At 42.7% G+C, this 17,145-nt stretch overlaps 1 protein-coding gene across 5 annotated transcripts in view; it reads left to right on the forward strand.

The window, feature by feature from the left end:
* TBCK (TBC1 domain containing kinase) overlaps positions 1-17,145 on the forward strand; it is a 1,465,497-nt gene that overhangs the window by 321,364 nt on the left and 1,126,988 nt on the right. The window contains exon 1 of one of the 5 annotated variants that reach the window (XM_078676609.1): positions 12,290-12,435. The exons of 1 other annotated variant lie outside the window; for it this stretch is intronic. The gene's annotated coding sequence lies outside the window, so the exon portion shown is untranslated. Of the gene's footprint in view, positions 1-12,289; positions 12,436-12,615; positions 12,748-13,678; positions 13,803-17,145 lie in introns of those variants that run through there. 3 more of the 5 variants (XM_078676607.1, XM_078676608.1, XM_078676606.1) reach the window with 3 other exon arrangements.

Below are 17,145 nucleotides of genomic sequence, written 5' to 3' on the forward strand. Positions count from 1 at the left end.
AGCGTCGGCTCCCTCCACCTTACTCAGCTTCTCCCGGCCATGTGTTCAAGGGCAGTCCGCCCGGTGCCGGAGATGACCATCGTCATAGTTGCGGAGGAGCGAGTCGTCAGGAGTCTGGTTGATGCCTATTATCCTCCGACCCCGCCTCAGACGTCCTGTCCTGAGATTCTGGTCCCACTGTGCGTGTGTCCGTATGGGATCCGGCAGGCTGTTTTCGTTGTCCTCTATTGGACCGGCGCGTCGCCTCCACTTGTCGCCATCCCTCCAGCCAGTCCTGAGCCGCCTCGGGTGTGTAAAAAAAACATGTCTTTCCGTCGGCAACAACTCGTAGTTTCGCTGGAAATAACATTGAATAGGGCAGCTCTTTCACTCTCAGTGCTTTTTTAACCTCCAAAAAGGTCTTCCAGCATTGGGCCACCTCCGCTGTGTAATCCGGAAAGAAGGCCAGTGTCGAGTTCTGGATTTTGATGGGTGGCGAGACTCTTGCTGCTTGCAAGATCATATCCCTGTCCCTAAAGTTGAATAAGCGGGCCAGGATCGGACGCGGTGCAGCACCCGGGTTCGGTGCTCCGCCGGGCACTCTATGTGCTCTCTCCACCGAGAAAAATTGCGACAGACCTTTGGGCTGTAATTTAGTCTTTATGAGGTCCTCGACATAGAGGTCCATCGCTCTTTTACCTTCTGATTCCGGAACACCCAAAATTCGCACGTTGTTCCGTCGTGAGCGCCCCTCTTGATCATCCAGCTTCTCTTGCAGTTGTTTGGTCATGGCCTCCATGCGTTCCATTGCTAGCTGCAGTTCGGAGGTGTCCACCACCAGGGATTTTGTGACCACCTCCACCTGCGCTACCCACTCCGACATTTTGTGGAGGTCCGCACGTAGTAAATTTACATCAGTGGAGATTGACCCCACTGTTGTTTGCACGTTGGAGAGAGTCTTCATGATGTCTTCTAGTGTCACTTTCTTGGCCCCCTCTGCTTCTTGACCTTTGTCTGTGGAGGTGCGTCCCTCAGTATGTGGCGAATTACGCTTCTCGTATGCGTATTTATCTAGTTTGGCTTGTGTCGACGTATTTTTGGGTCCTCTGCCCGCCATGTTGATCGTTGTTTCTGAGTCGCGGGGAGGAAATTATGCTGTTGGAGTGGCCGTAGCGGCGTCTGTGCGGCATACCCAGTCCGTGGCGATCAGTGCTGCTCCAGGGCGGTCTATCGTAGGGAGACGTTAATCCAGTATAGGCTCACCGTGTCTATAGTTCGGCGTGCCGGTTTTTCGGCTGTCTGGAGCTGTGGTCAGTTCATTGTCGCCGGGAGAGGCCCCTTATATAATGCAGAAGTTGACTGAAAACTGACTGGTTCTGCTTCTGCGCTCGCCAGGCTATGGCGCCTCCTTTTGCGCCCCGTATTTCAGCACGCTATCCTCTTCCTTGGGCCACAGTATTTCTCCCGGGTTAGGGCTCCTGGTTCTCTACACCCAGGTCCCTGTCTGTGCTCCCCGAGTTTCAGAACTGCTGCGTGTCTCGGCTCTTCAGTGTGTTGTGCTGGGATACATATATCGCTGACTATCTGGTCAGTATGGTACGGGGCCTCCAGTCGTGTTTCCCTGCATGCCCGAGTCTCTATTCTCGCCGTTATGTCCTCTGGCGACGTTCCTTCATGAGCTGCTCGTCTTCCATTAGTAGATAAGGGGAGGAGGGGGGGAGGAGCTGTTGCAATATGGGTCTCTGTTGTGTCAGCTTTGGATATCAGACACCGCACTTTCCCGTGCCTTCATATGATCAAGGTTGGCCCATAAAGGATCTGGCTGCGGCCCAGTCTCGTTGAAATGCGCAGACCTAGTCCTCTGCCCTTAGTGCTGCCGCTGTTGCGCTAATGATGTTCCACCTTTGGCTGCGGTTACCTGTTCGCTCAGATGGCTGTTACTGAGGTAAGCGCTTATGTCCCCCAGCCTCCGATTCACTGGCTGACCTCCGGTCGTCACCTCCGTTGTCTCCCTGCCTCTCCGCCCTCACCGAGATCGGCCGGGCCGACGGCGCATCAATGGCGGCCCGATGTGCTGTGGCAGGGTGCATTCGCTGCCATTTCCCCCGTTGTGGCGTTGCTAGGTCGCGGTAGTCTTTCCGCCGCCGGATGTTCACCTCCGTTGTATCCCTCACTTCTGGATCTTGCTGCCCGTGCCTCACCGTCAGAAGAGTTACCGATCTTTAGTAGGCCGCACTGCCCCGCCGCCAACGAGGCGATCCACCCTCCTGCCTCGATCCCAGCGGCACAGCAAGGCCACGATGTGGTCCGCCTTCAGGTCGCTACTTGTACCACTCTCTGCAACGAGTGTGACGTTTTTACTCCTCCGGAGGTCCGGTCAACTGCGGTTACTTGTAGCCGTCTACCCCTCACTTCCACCGGTCTTGCGAGGACTCAAGGCCGGTGCCGCGCCAGTGCTGGTAGTCCCCACTCTAGGTCGTCGCTTCCGGACCGGTTGCTGACATCGGATTTTCACCGGGGTCGGATTAGATGATGCCGATCGCCTTTAGGTCCCGGGATCCGCCTCTTCGGGTGGTGGTAATGCGGATAGAAGTATCGGATTGATAGAATGAGCCACGCCCCCCGTTATCTGATGTTTTGTTTGTTTTGTCTCTCGCTGGCAAGGCTTTGATCAGCGACAGCTAAAGGGTATCTTTCTGCCTTTTTGCAGTTGCCAGATCAGCCCTCATTATTTAAATCATTTATTGTGATGCAATGTTTGAAAGGCTTATAACATATGTTTCCTCCCGCTCCCTTTGTCATGCGACAGTTGGATCTTAACTTGGTGCTCACATTTTTTTATGTGTATTCCCTTTCCTGGTTTGAGCCCGGTGACAGACCCACTTCTAATAGGTACTTCTTTGGTATGTATTGAAAAGGTGAGAAATCTGAAGAACGTGTTTCTTACCGTCGGTTATGTGGTTTCTGATAGACAGACTATCTAATTTCAGATTTCTCACCTACCCTCCCATTCTTCCCTTTCTGTGATGTGGACTCTGTCCTTTAAAAAGATAAGAGTGGCGATAACCAAAGCAGACATAAACATGCTCACCCCATCAATAACACAATACGCTAACAGCCTGAACATAACAGGACACCAGATAGCGCACATATACAGGGCCATGAGCCCCAAAACCTCCAAACTAAATAACAGAACTTTAAGCCAATGGGAAGCAGCGGCAGGGAGAGAGCTAAGCGAGAAGGAAAGGGCAGATTTATGGTCCTCCACATCAAGGAGGAAGGTGACAACGACTCTAGATCAGACAAAATTCTGGCTAGTACACAGGGCCTACTGGACCCCAGCACGTCTAGCCACCATGGGTTTCAGAGAGACCGACGCCTGCTGGAACTGCAACAAGCAGAAGGGAGACCTGGCACACCTCCTCTTCCACTGCGTCAAAACAAAGAAGTTCTGGAACTCCATAAACACTCTAATCATGTAGTGTAGTTCCTATTATCCCAATAGGCTCTGCGCATTGGAATAATACCTCCAATAGTATAGACCTAGACCAGACGTTAACTAGGTCTTCTACTGTCGATATTAGACTTAAAGTTTTGGGTTTGCCAGCTAGCTCAGAGTTCACTAGAAACTTTCTCGAATAGGCAAGGAGGAGTTGAACCTCCCTGGATAGACAAGAAGGGATTTAGTTTCTGACAACCATAGAACATGACAACTTTGCTCTCCCCTAATCAAGAGTGTATCTCTAGAGTCGTGTGAAAACAAAAGACAACTTATTTTACTCAGTCAGTACGTGCATTCTTAGTTTCACCAGATTGTAGAGAAAAGGAAGAGACTGGCGTGTTCAATAAAAGATGTTATTTATTGATCAGTCTCTTTTCTCATACAAGAGAAATGGATCGATATTATCGCAATACTTATGGTTAAGTAAAGTGCATACAATAAAAGCAGAATTATAAAATAATACTGTAAAAACATTGATATGGTTTCTAAGCCATACGTTATTTAAAATGGACAGAATATATACATACACATATACATTTAACTAATAGTACTCAACTGGTGCTTCTAACTACGCCTACCCCAATGTACCTGACCTAAGCCTAATACGTGGGCGGGGATAGAAAGTAGCAGTTTAAGTTAAGTTTGTTTTGCCAAGTGACTAACTCAAGAATTCTCTGTAAGGGGTTATTCAGCTCTGTACCTGAGATCTAGGATGGTTGAGGGATAGTATCTCTCGTCTGAGGTCTCGATATTCCAAGCTGCCTGCGAGGGCTGCTCGGAAGCGCCGGAGCTGGATTTCTCGGCAGGAGAAAGCAGCGTCTCATTCTCAGCGCATCAGGAAGGCGGGGCAGCGCCGGTGGCTTCGCTCTCTGCTGGGCTTCGGCAAGTCTCGCTGCTCCGATCTCGTCACCACCGCGTGTGTTTGCTTAAGGCTATATCGGTAATATTTATACCTGTAAGGTGCCGAGATTGACGTAAGGATGGACATAGATACGTCAATAAGGATGTCATACGAGCTGGTCGTTAGCACATTCTTTTACTGAAGTTCTTTGAGAAATCAAAACAATGGCCGCAGGGATTTTCCCAAGTTGTCATAGGTTTGATTTGTTTTGAGAACTCCGTATGCCTTATCAGGGGCTGGAGGAATATTGCTTGCCTAATTAGATGGCAAGCGTTATGACCTAATCAGATAACGCGCTCCTGTGCCGTGGTCTGGCGTAATCAGATAACGGTTTCTGCATCATGGGATGGCTGCTAGTTAATTTGTTAACCAGAATAGGGTCAGGAATAGGGGGATCGATACAGAACCTATAGGAATACATCACACCCACTCCATGCTAACTATGGCCATATTTACGAATCTAGGCATAGTAAAACATACTGTAGAGTATCGTGTATACCTTACCACCCCAAAATACACATAATGCATTTTGAAATTATGTAACATACGGGGAAAAAAATAGTCATATGTACTATATGCACTCAAGCAGTAGAATAATGCTAAAATAATCACGCATATGTATACATTATTAGTAATTGAATATTAGAATTACACATGAAATGGCTCTTAATACAGAAGAAAAGTTCGAGACCACTTCATCACAATTCAAGAAAAAAAATATTTATGAACATACCAGCGGGCAGCTAATGTCTATGAAGTTTCTAAAAACAGAAATTAGTTCTCTAAGAATAGTTCTTACTTTAAGCAGAAGAAAAAGTGTCGCGTAAAATTAAAAAAAATATTTTGGGGCTGCTAAAAAAATTGCTGTCCGTGGACTGGAGGAAAAGTTGATCTTGCTACTTTATTATTAAAGTTGAAGGCCAAATTCAAGGTGTCGGGAACGCCGTGTGCTAGCTTGTTCAAGAGTCATTATTTCTGCTCTGGTGAGAACATCATATCATTGAGACTGCTGAAAAAGCTGTCAACAGCTTCCTGTGAGAGTTCCACTAACTCGGAAAAGGATGTAACCATGCATTCATGTGCATGATTGTCTCCATTGACGTTTTGAGTAGTATTGCTGACAGAAGGTTGTACCTGATCGATGCTGCTTTCATCTTGATCTTCACTACCCCTTAATCGTAGTGGTGAAGTTTCCACGAATGCCGTCATCAGGATTGGCAGCCATTGAGGGCAGCACAATGCATGAGCCTTTACAGGACCCAACAATGTTTCTGCATCCATTGGCGCATCCGATTGTAGCGTCAGACAGGTGTCCAACACGCATTCTTCTCCGCACAGCATGCACCTTAATACAGGTAAAACACATCTTTGCCATATCAGCCGAAATGAAAGAAACCAAGTCATGTTCAGGTCTCTAAGCCGGGTTAGTCCCAGGATTTTTGATATCCGGTCCCGGTATCCAATGGCTCGGATTGTTTCTTCCCTTGTCGCGGGTGTTTTGTCTGTGACATGGTTTGCCATAACGAAATATAAGGACTAAGAATAGGATTCCTGCAATTAGTCCCAAAATGAGGGGAACTCCTCCAAAAATCGAATGGACGAAGTCTGGAAAAATACCCAGTATGGCTTTGAATGGTGTTAATGCCATCGAAAATACTGTCTTAAATACATTTGAGACTCCACTGGTATCAGAAATATTTAAGATTTCATTCAGGATTTCTGCGAAATGTATGGGGGAATTAGTTGATAGTAATGAGTGAATCTCTGCAGTCGTCCTTGCGACTAGGAGATCATACGTTTCTTTTGATGACGTGAGCCTGGTCGGCGTCTGAAGAAGCACTGTTTTCATTCTGCTTAAAGTATCAACTCGAATAGAAGTAATTTTCAAGTTAGGCCATGCCCTTGCCTCCCTGTCTGGAAAGGAGCTGGGGAACAATAAGCGTCCACAGCACATGACCTTCGCAGTCGTACTAACGAGATAAGGAACCCCGGGCAGTAGACTACAACATCTGCGATCCACAATTAGAATGTAACTCCCGTTATAGAGTCTTTTAAAGAATGGTTCTATCTCTGTTGCAGGTGTGCCTAGCTGGTGACATGAAAGGTTATTTGAATTCCCTTCACAGGCTCCATGCAAACTAATTCCATTACACAGAAGTGTACCGCTTAGTGACCTCGCACAATTATTGCCAATAAGAAACACTTTCTGTCCTTTATTACTGACACATGCATGTGAATAGGGCAAGTTCCATGTTGTCTTAATGTACCCTTTTCCCAATTTTTCGTACATGCCAGCCTGTATATATTTTTGGCAGTATTGAAACCTGAAAGTAGATATCGGAATATTAATTATCCCATGTATTATCCATTCAATGACAGGTCGTTCTGACATTGTCAATGGTAATCTCTCGAGTTTCTCAATGCTCAGGATTGTATAATCAGCTCCCTTTTGTGCCATACTGATTTGTTTATCAGTAAGGTTAAAGATATTGAATAGTGACGTTGTGTTGATTAAACGCCAAGGCACATAGCCTGAACGCAGATTTTGTAACGTCCAGCCAAGCTGTACAATAGAACGCAATTGAGACTGACCGTGTTGTAACAACAGTAAATCTTGCGAGATTATGTCGATTGCTGATGACACAATGCTGTCCAATGAAAAGATTCTGGAGGACAGAGTCATTAACCCATTGTCCACTACAGAAAGCGATTTTTCCAAATTAATACGGTCAATTTCCCGTATACTTTCTGCTGTCTCAATTTGAGTTATCTTCCAGGCCTCATTGTAAGCTGCATATATAGAGGCTGCTATGAAGCGTTTTTGACGCTGTTTGCGCGGTCCCATAATGAAATCACGCAAGTCAGCACCATCAGTAAGTAAAGTTAGGTGTTGCTTAATCTCTGTCAGTGTGGAAGTTTGTAGCCATTGAAGGCAGAGTTTGCCCACACTGTAGGTGGTGATTATCCCTGGGTGTTGTCTTTGGGAATATCTAGGGTCTGGCCTGGTCAATGTGAACCCCTGTGTTTTGTTCAGGAATCTGTCTTGACAGTTATTAGTATCTGTGGGCCAGATCAACCATTGTTTCCAATCAGGATTTGTTCTGTTTTGGTTTAATACAAAGTTTACGTCTATCTCTTCATCTGCAGAGTTATTGCTGTTCATTGTTGGTTTTGGAATAGACGGTTTATTTAAGTCTTTGATTTTGGCTAATCCAAGACAGGTAGTTTGTTGAATAGTTTCATTCAAGAATATAATTTGTTCTGGGATCATGCAGGCTCTAAACAATGATTCTATACCTTGTACTTGCCATTCTTTTGTACCCCAAACACTTTTTACTTCAACATTTTTGTCCCAATAATCAAAACCAAATGTATTCATTTGTTCAAAAAATGAGTCCGAATATATCAATTTCGTGTTTGTAAGCATGGTTTTTGTTCCTGTCCTATTTGACAATTTAAAATAAAATGTTTCAGCATCACTTGTGTTGAACCCTGAAAAGTATGAATATTTGTCATAAAAGGTTCTTGAGCTTCCTTTTGGAGGGGTTGCACAATGTTCCCATTGATTATAATTTAAAACATTTCTAGGTTGTGCAGATTTATGTAGAAAATGGTTACCATAGTGGTTGTAGCAGTACATACTATCATAATTAGATGAACCCTGCAAATAATCATGTTTGGTAAATTTAGCAGACATCACTAGGTCAGACATCATGTCATTAATACTTTCAAAGTCCCAATCATCAGCAAATGAGTTTGGTTTTACAAAGTCACTCAACGAGATCTTGATTTGGTGTGGATATTTGAGGATTTCAACCGGACCATAGATTTCATAGTCCGTATTGTCCCATGCTACCCCACCCGGTATAGGATTGGCTGTGAAGTTGACTGAAGAAAGTTCTCTTTTCTCGACGTGTGAAGACGTGTGTGGCTTGAGGATCAAGTTGATTTTCTGGCTTGCTGTGTCCATTTTTGCATATTTTCCCTCAATGAAGCGTCCCAAACATAGTATCATGATGAGCCAAAGTATCAGGATAAATACACCAAAGGACACCCAAAATTCAATCCATGGAGAAATCAGATAGGTTTCTTTCAGCTGTTTCAAAAGTTCCTTAGCTTTGTCTTTAAAAGTTTTTGTTGATGGCTGTGTCTTTGATTCACTTAGATCTTCAGAAGAATCATCAAAGTTGATGAAGTAGCCGGATGCCGTTCTGTCTATTGTTCCAATTGCTTCAGGATTACTGTTTCTTGCAGCTTCAGCATATTCATTTGTTACTTCATTGTAGGTTGGTGTGTCTCTACTAAATGTTTTTATTTGGGTTTTCAGAGGTGTGAGTTCCATTGCATTGTTGCATAGTCCTTGTTGTTGTTCTGTAGGCGTTTCGAATGTGATTAGCCTTTTAGTTAGCACCTCTGTACTTGTAGCAAACCTCGGTGTTCTACTACTCCACTTGGCCTACTGTTTATCGGCCACATGATTGTGGTTTTACCAGGTCGATGGATACAACTCGGTTCTCCTTTTTGCCAGCAAGTGGCGGTAGTACAACTGATCTCGTCCCGTTGATGGACAAGACAGGAACTGCTTTTCTGTAAGAAGGCCCAAATTCCTTCTTTACCGCGATCTTTTCTCTGACTAGATCCCCGATTTTTGGAATCCAGACAGGTCTTGCTGGGACAGGTGGTGGTTCTTCAGTGGTTGTTGGCTGCTGTTTCAACTTTTTGGTGCTCAGGTCTTTTCTTGTTTCGTTTAAGTCCTGTAAAATAGCCAAACGATCTTTGATATCAAAGCTTTTTTCTTCCACCACTGAAGTCTGACTGTCAAGATCTAAGACTAGCATCCTAGTCCCAAACAGTAATTCGTACCAACTGAATCCCCTCAGAGAATTTCTTGGCAAGTTGTTTAGACTACGTTGGACACTTATTAGATGTTTGACCCACCCAGCTCCCGAACCTAATACCTTTGCTGTTATAGATTGCTTTATGTCACGGTTTTTTCCTTCAACAATTCCGTTTCCCTCGGGATGAAATGGACAAGAATACCGCAATGCAATGCCCATGCTGGCCACGGCCTCCTTATAAGCTCTAGAGCGAAAAGCAGGACCCTGGTCAGAATGCAGCATGCCAATTGCGTATGTGCCGATAAAGACTCGCAAATCTTTTATAACAGTTCTGGCGCCAGCCGATCGCTGGGGCCACATCCATATGAATCTCGTGCATGAATCCACTGCGACCAAGATATATTTATAGTTACCATCCCTTTGTAAGGGACCACAGTGGTCCAGGTAAACACAGGCTAATGGTTTATCCGAGATTAGAAGGGGCGTCTGTGCTGGTCGTCTCACTGTTGATACTTTCATTTTTTGACATATTTCTGACATATTTCACATTCTAGAACATAGTTCCTGGTTTGTCTTCTCATTTGTGGCCACCAGTATCTCTGTTTTAATAATGATACTGTGGCTGAGACGCCAGCATGTACAGAAGCAAGCCCTTCGTGTGCCGCTATGATGAGTCCTAACCTATGTTCCATGTTTGGAATTACTCTATCCCCCACTCCAGGGATTCGAGCAAATGGAACATTATTCGCATCAGTTATGTATGAGTACTTTACTGGAAAGCCTTTCGGGAGTGTTTCTATCGCATCTTTTACTGTAGCGCTGACAGCTTGTAATATATCGCTGTCTATTTTTGTTTTTGACCGAGTGATGGCAGCTACGGAAGCCGTTTGCACAGCTGCCTTCGCGGCCTCATCAGCCAATGAATTCCCTGCAACGTGAACGCCATCACGTTGATGACTCAGTGTATGTATCACGTGAGTCTTTGGTAGTTCCTTTTGTAAAAGAACTACTTGTTCCCAAAGCATTTTATGCTTGATTGTGCCTCCTTTTGCATCCTTAAAACCATTCTGAAGCCAGATCTGTAAGTATTCATTGTAAGACTGAACGCAATAATACGAATCACACACTATGAGTGTGGGGAATTCTCGATCGGTATTTTCAAGCGCCATCTTGAATGCTAGTAGTTCTGCTCGCTGAGCTGTACAATCTCCTAGAGATTGTGTTTTAGTGACCGCTGGTTTGAATTTCCCATCGTGCCAGCGACCTTTTACAATCGCACACGCAGCACTGTAAGCTTGTTTACCCCCTACTGCGGGTTGTGCTGATCCGTCTGTATATATTATACAGCCGTAATGTTCTAGAGGCAGAATTTCGGTCGGCGGCGGACATTCGAATTCGTATTGGAGAAACTCTTGTGTTTTTAAGTTAGGATCAAATTCGTATGCCACGTCTGTTGCGGCAAGAGAATTAGCCCATTGTATCCATCTCGGATGGAGCGCTTTAGCATTCGGTATGCTTGCTTTTGTTACAGCCTCTAGGGCTGGTATCGGTGTAACGATTATTATTCGTTTACCTTGTGAAAGGGCTCGTTCTTTTGCTATAGCTGTCTGTGTTGCAGTAAGATTTTTTTCCGTTGGGCTAAATTTAATTTCAGCTTTAGTGTACAAGTGTGATTTGAATGCAATTGGTACCTTTTCTCCCTCATTAGAGGTCAGGTATGTGAATCCGCATCTTCCTGGGATGACTCGAATCACAAGGTTGCGTGTGTTATCACGTGTTTCTAATTTTGTTTTAATTAACATATCTGTTTGTAAGGATCTCAGAATTTCTGTGTGTATTTGAGTCCAATTGTTTTTTTTTAAATCTGGTTTTATTAGATCATAAAGGGGTTTGACCCTTTCTGCGTAATTTGCAATGTATGTTCTTCCGAAATTTAGGAAGCCTAGAATTGACTGTAGGTTTTTTAGTGTTCTAGGTGCTTGGAGTACGGCACATTTCTCTAGGAAATTGTCAGCCAGGCTTTTGTCTTCACTTGATAATTCATATCCTAAGAACAGGACTGTTAGATGGGCAATTCTAGATTTTTTAAAGTTGAATTTGTAACCCTCTGCCGCGAACCCAAGTATTATGGTGTTCACTCTCTTCAAGTGAGTATCCAAGTCATCATCTGTTAGGTATATGTCATCGACATAAGATAATGCTTCGTCATCATATGTTTGTAGTAACTCTGTTACTCTCGCTGAGAATAATCCTGGGCTGTTCTTGTACCCCTGGGGTAACCGACAGAATTCTTTTTGAGCGCCATTTATTGAGAACGCTGACAAGTATCTGCTCTCTGGTGCTATATTTTGACAAAAGAATCCATTAGAGATGTCTAATGTTGTTTTATATTTTTTGCGCACTATGTTATTCATTAGTGCAGCACTATGCGAGTTTTGTACTGCAAAAATTTTGCAACATGAGTTAAGGTGTCTGTAATCCAAAACTAGACGATATGAATTGTCTGGTTTGGAGACAGGAAACAAAGGGTTGTTCATTTGTGAGGTGCAAGTTTCAATCACCCCCTGGTATTCTAGTTGATCTAGAATTTCTTCTACCTGTTTTGTAGCTTCTTGCTTGATTGGATACTGCCTTTGTGCAGTAGGTTGTGATTTTAACTGGATTTTGTGAGGAGGAGACTCCTCATCCCATCCTACATGATTTTTATATAAAGCAGGAGCTTGAGCTACTGCCCACTTTCTTGCAAGTGTATATTTTTTATGAATTGGAATATGATTTGAGAAGGTGTTATATTCTACTATTGTTCATTTCTATGCATGCCCTTATCTACTTCTTGCTTTCTAATGCAATGCCCTTGGAATGCCTCTGCACTGTGATTCTTCATAGAATGTTAGGTGGAGGTTGAAAGAAACACACAGTTGGATGGGGCTGAGCTACCTGCTGGTGGCTCCTGGTGGGTCCTTATTCTAGACTTATACTTGATTACTTATCTTCTCAATAAATACCTCTTGAATACTTCAACTCGACTGGACTAAATTACTACATTTTGACGGCGACTAATTGAACTTACCTACGTGTTCAGCTCAAGATATCAACCACCTTCAATCAAAAACCTATCAAAATCTTCAACAAGTAAGCAAAATATCCTACCTACGTGTTCAACTCAAGAAATCAGCCTTCAAGAAACTAAAACTGTCAAGATCTTCAACAAAGAGGCAAGTTATTTTAAATTTACATCTATCTTAATCTCCATCTAACTCTAAATATTAATTCTGGCACTGAGACCCACCAGTGACCCTCTCACCGGTCGCCCCCAACTTCTACGTGCCAGATCTATTTTCAATTTGGTCAATAGATGTACTTTCAATTTTGCTTTTAAATTTTCTTCAAGTTCAACTCTACAACAACAGCACCTCAATAATGAAGCTTTTCAAGTCATTCAGTGCCACCATCTAATGTTTTCAACTTGCTGCTTCCTGCCCCGCTGGTACTCTTTCTGCTACATTTACACTATCTCAATATCCAAGGTAAATGTTTTCTATTCAACGCTGTTTAAATCTACTTTCAACGCTGTTCAACACTACTTACTCAACACAGTATTTTCCTGCTGTATCTAGAGTGTGGCTTACAAGGTAATCTGTGGTTGCCTGTATTTTTGCACCAGTAAGGGTTAAGCGTTTTGTGTGGCGATTGGCACTTTGGTAAAGACATCAAAACAAGAGAAGTACTGTATGCTTCATCAAGTGACACTTTTACTATTTTTGAGTCTTACTTACAAGCTATTCCTCATTCATGCAACAGAGATTGTCACAAATCAAAAAGCCAGGCTCCTGCTGTATTTACAGTTTGTCTTACGAGGTAATTTGTGGTTGCCTGTATTTCTACACCAGTAAAGTTCAAGGGATTTGTGTGGGGATTGGCACTTTGGTAAATGCATCAAAACAAGAGAAGTACTGTCTGCTGCCTCTAAATCAAACCTTCCTGCAAGTTTCTACGTTTTCTGCATTTGTGTTCATTACACTCGAGACATTTTACAATCACCTACTTAATCTACAAAATAAGTTTGCTACTTAATTTAAATCTGGTGCGAGTGTTTCCCTTTTCACATACTGCCTCGTGAAAGAGCCTTCATGGACATTATTCGACATTCAGGGACATTGCTTTCATGTGACTGGAATTTTTTTTGTGACTTTCTGCACTTTTAATTACTACCAGGAAACTCGGTACTGTGTATAAAAACTGCACTGTCTCAGCGTTTTTCCTCTAGGTTCTCTCACCTTCCTATATGACAATGTCAGTTGGTTGACGGTTGATCAGCGGAGATCTTCTCTCCTTCCCGTCTGCCGTCCTTCTGATGACGTGCGTGGAATGCAGTTAGGAGTTAGCGAAGCCTTTCTGTGACGTTACGTTTTTCTTCATGCTGCAGTATTCCTTTGTTTTCGTTTCTGACGCTTTGGCCGTGAGCCATCCAGCGGTGGCGTGACAGCGTGCTGCCATCTCCTTCAAAATCTGCGTAGGAAGTTGGAATTCGAGGTTTTGTTTTCGACGGTGAAGCCTGTCAGGATCTGATTCTTTCAAAAGAGTGAGTGGCATTAATTTTACTCGTGGACATAAACAGCTTCATACACAGCTTTACAATAAAGGTGCACAAAATCTCCTTTAAAGTAACAGATTTGTTACATTTATCAACAGACCTACACGATATCTTTCGAAGCTCAATTGACAGTACACAAGTGCTAATGAACGGAATTCATTATTTTGCGTTATACTGCCATCTAGTGACTATTAGGAATAATGAATAGTGAATTGCTTGTTTTAATATGGACTTCAAAGTTGACAAATCGATACATGTGACTTCATACTCTATGCTTTGCTGTTTAGAATTAATGTGCCTATTTTAAAAAATTTAATGACTTCATACTCTGTGCCTTGCTGTTTAGAATTAATATGCCTATTTAGAAAAGTTTAATTTTAACAGCTTACAGGGATTCTTTCTGTTTACAACTTACGCTGTTTCTTCCTGTTCTACAATGCAAAATATTCAATTCTATTTTCAAGTTACATACATGCGTTTTAGTTTAATTATCAACACATGCATGTGTGCAGTATTCCTGTTTTAGGAACGTGCACGTCAATTTATATCAATGTGCATAACATGCACGTCAATTTATTTCAATATGCATGCATACCAGTAGTTTTCCCAGTTTGGGACTACATCGTGTGATGCTTTTCGACGTACTCACGTTTATATTCAAATAGTCACGTTCAAGAGATTATCTAATGTTTCAATATGTGACTTTTAAGATTTTCAGATAGTCACGTTCAAGAGAGTAGCTAATGTTTTACAGGTGTTTTACATTGCTGCCTATCAATATTTCAATAATTGACCTTCATAGGTTGTGGATATGGAGAGTTCTCCATCTCAATGTTTTTGAGGATGTAATTTCTATTGCAGCCTTTCAATATTTTAATGTTATTCATTAATAATTTTTACAGGTTGTTTATATGAAGTTTTTTTTTAAAAAATCTCAATATCTATTCAACTTGTTTATTAATGTTGTTGAACAGGGTGGTATGAAAGATCTTTATTTGTTCTTTTATCTACTTCTGTTTAGTATTTCCATCATATACTCAATATTTCACCTTTACATACTCTACTTAGCTGTGGGTGTGTCTCGAGTGAGTGTTGAGTTGTTCTTTTATTTCTCTTTCTCTTAATTTTCTGTAGAGGAGAATGAAAGCTCTTAATTTTCTTCTGTCCCAGTTTTGCTACCTGTCTGCTCCACGTTTGTGTTTTCATTTGGGAAGAAAGGGAGGGATAGTTTCTATTTATGTCCTTCTGTTTTCCTGTCTCAGTTCTTATTCATGTCCTTGCGCTCTTCTGTCTCACGCCTCTAATCTGGGTGTTCTTTCGCTTTTTGGTTTGTCTTGTGTTTACAGAGTGGGAATGTATCTGATCTATTTTCATTCTTGTCTTCTCTGTAGTTTCTTTGCTTCTTGCTGTTCATTTCTTCCTGTCACATCTGTCTGGCCAGTGGGTGTGTCAGCTCGTAATGATTGGTACTTATTCTTTGATGATTGGTACGCTTTTTCTTTCTTTCATGTTCTTTGTTCCTATGTTCTTTTTCGTTGTCGAAGAAAAGGAGGTATGTTATATTCTACTATTGTTCATTTCTATGCATGCCCTTATCTACTTCTTGCTTTCTAATGCAATGCCCTTGGAATGCCTCTGCACTGTGATTCTTCATAGAATGTTAGGTGGAGGTTGAAAGAAACACACAGTTGGATGGGGCTGAGCTACCTGCTGGTGGCTCCTGGTGGGTCCTTATTCTAGACTTATACTTGATTACTTATCTTCTCAATAAATACCTCTTGAATACTTCAACTCGACTGGACTAAGTTACTACAGAAGGCAGGCATAATTATTTCTTCGCCATGTGGGCACTCCCTGACGAACTCTGGTGGCCAATCTTTTTCAGCTAGAAGGATGTCATAGCCCTTGGAGAGATTATCCCAAAAAAGGCCCCTTATTTTCCTAGTCTTATCCCCTTCTATACGTAAAGTTATTTCATATATTTTGTGAGGTTTGCTAACTCTGGTGTCTGCAGTTTCCACCTGAATGTATTCATTCGTGTCCACTGTCTCCAGATGATTCATAAGGACTTTGCGTGCTATGCTCACTTCTGCTGCGCTGTCTAGCATTGTCTGAGCCCACTCTCCGTTTTTCAGCTGTGTCCTCAGTATTCTCGGCATTGTTGAATACTTTAATTCTGGCTACCTTCTTTTTTGGAAACTGTAATTTTTTATTTGGATGAGCAGGTTCTTTGTCTTTGGACTTGACGTGCCCTTCCCTGGGTTCCGATCGTCCTCTTCTTTCCGATTTCTGCGAGGAAGTCTGAAAAGATTGAGAGGGACGTGTATCAAAATCTTGATATCTATCCGGTTTCTTTATGTTATCCCTATTTCTAAGGTTGTATTTTTTCACAGAGGGCTCCCTTTGGGGAGACTTGGGTCCTTGGTCCGGAGATCTTTCTCTCCGCCGAGGAGACCTTCCTCTGGACTGGAATCTCTTTTCTTTTGGATTGGATTGTTTGTTTCCATCCCAGTTCTTCTTTTGACTGTTTAGATTATTTTTAATAAATATTTTTTCAGGACTTTCAATTAGTTGGGGCTTTACTGGTATTCCACCCAAACTATCTCTACCTAGTTCTTCATAGGATTTTTCTATAATTCTGGCAATTTCAGCTGGTTGGTCAGCTATATCTGTCTCTTTTAACCTCTGGCGGATCGCCACATTCGCTGCTTCTCCTTTTATGTTGGCTAGTAATATTGCCGAGACCTGCTTGAAGTCTTTTAGTAATTTCATACCGAGAGTTAAAGCGGGTTCTGGACCGTATTAGTCTTGAATTTGTTTTAGCACATCTGGTATTACCGACATGGATGGTACACCATGTGTTTTTGTGTAAATGGAAGCAAAGACTGTACCCCAAGTGTCACAGTCCTCCAAGTGTGGTGCGATTCCCATTGGAAGACAGATAGTCAGAATCCTGTGTTTATCCACAGGGGTGGTGTCTGGAAACACCGCCTCTATTTGGGTGATTTTTTGTGCTAACCAGAATGGTATTTGTTCCCGTTTAGCTGGTACTTTACCTAGGCAGGACTGTATGTTCTGTGGTGTAATTTTATTTGTGTTCCCCTGATGTGGGGTCAGCTGTGGAATTTTAACTACAGGTTGGATGGTTGAAGTCCGCATTACATATTGGACCAGTTGTCTATATATTTTAATTAGTTGTTTTAGTTGTACTAAAACATCTGCTACAGACATTCTTTCGATGTCTGGATGTGGTGTGTATCCGGCTAGGACCGGCCATGTTGCTCCTGGTCTACCTAGTGGACCGAGCCTGGTGATGTGATTATTATGTTTT

Source organism: Lissotriton helveticus, chromosome 2_1 (genome assembly GCF_964261635.1).
Source record: "Lissotriton helveticus chromosome 2_1, aLisHel1.1, whole genome shotgun sequence".
NCBI lineage: Eukaryota > Metazoa > Chordata > Amphibia > Caudata > Salamandridae > Lissotriton > Lissotriton helveticus.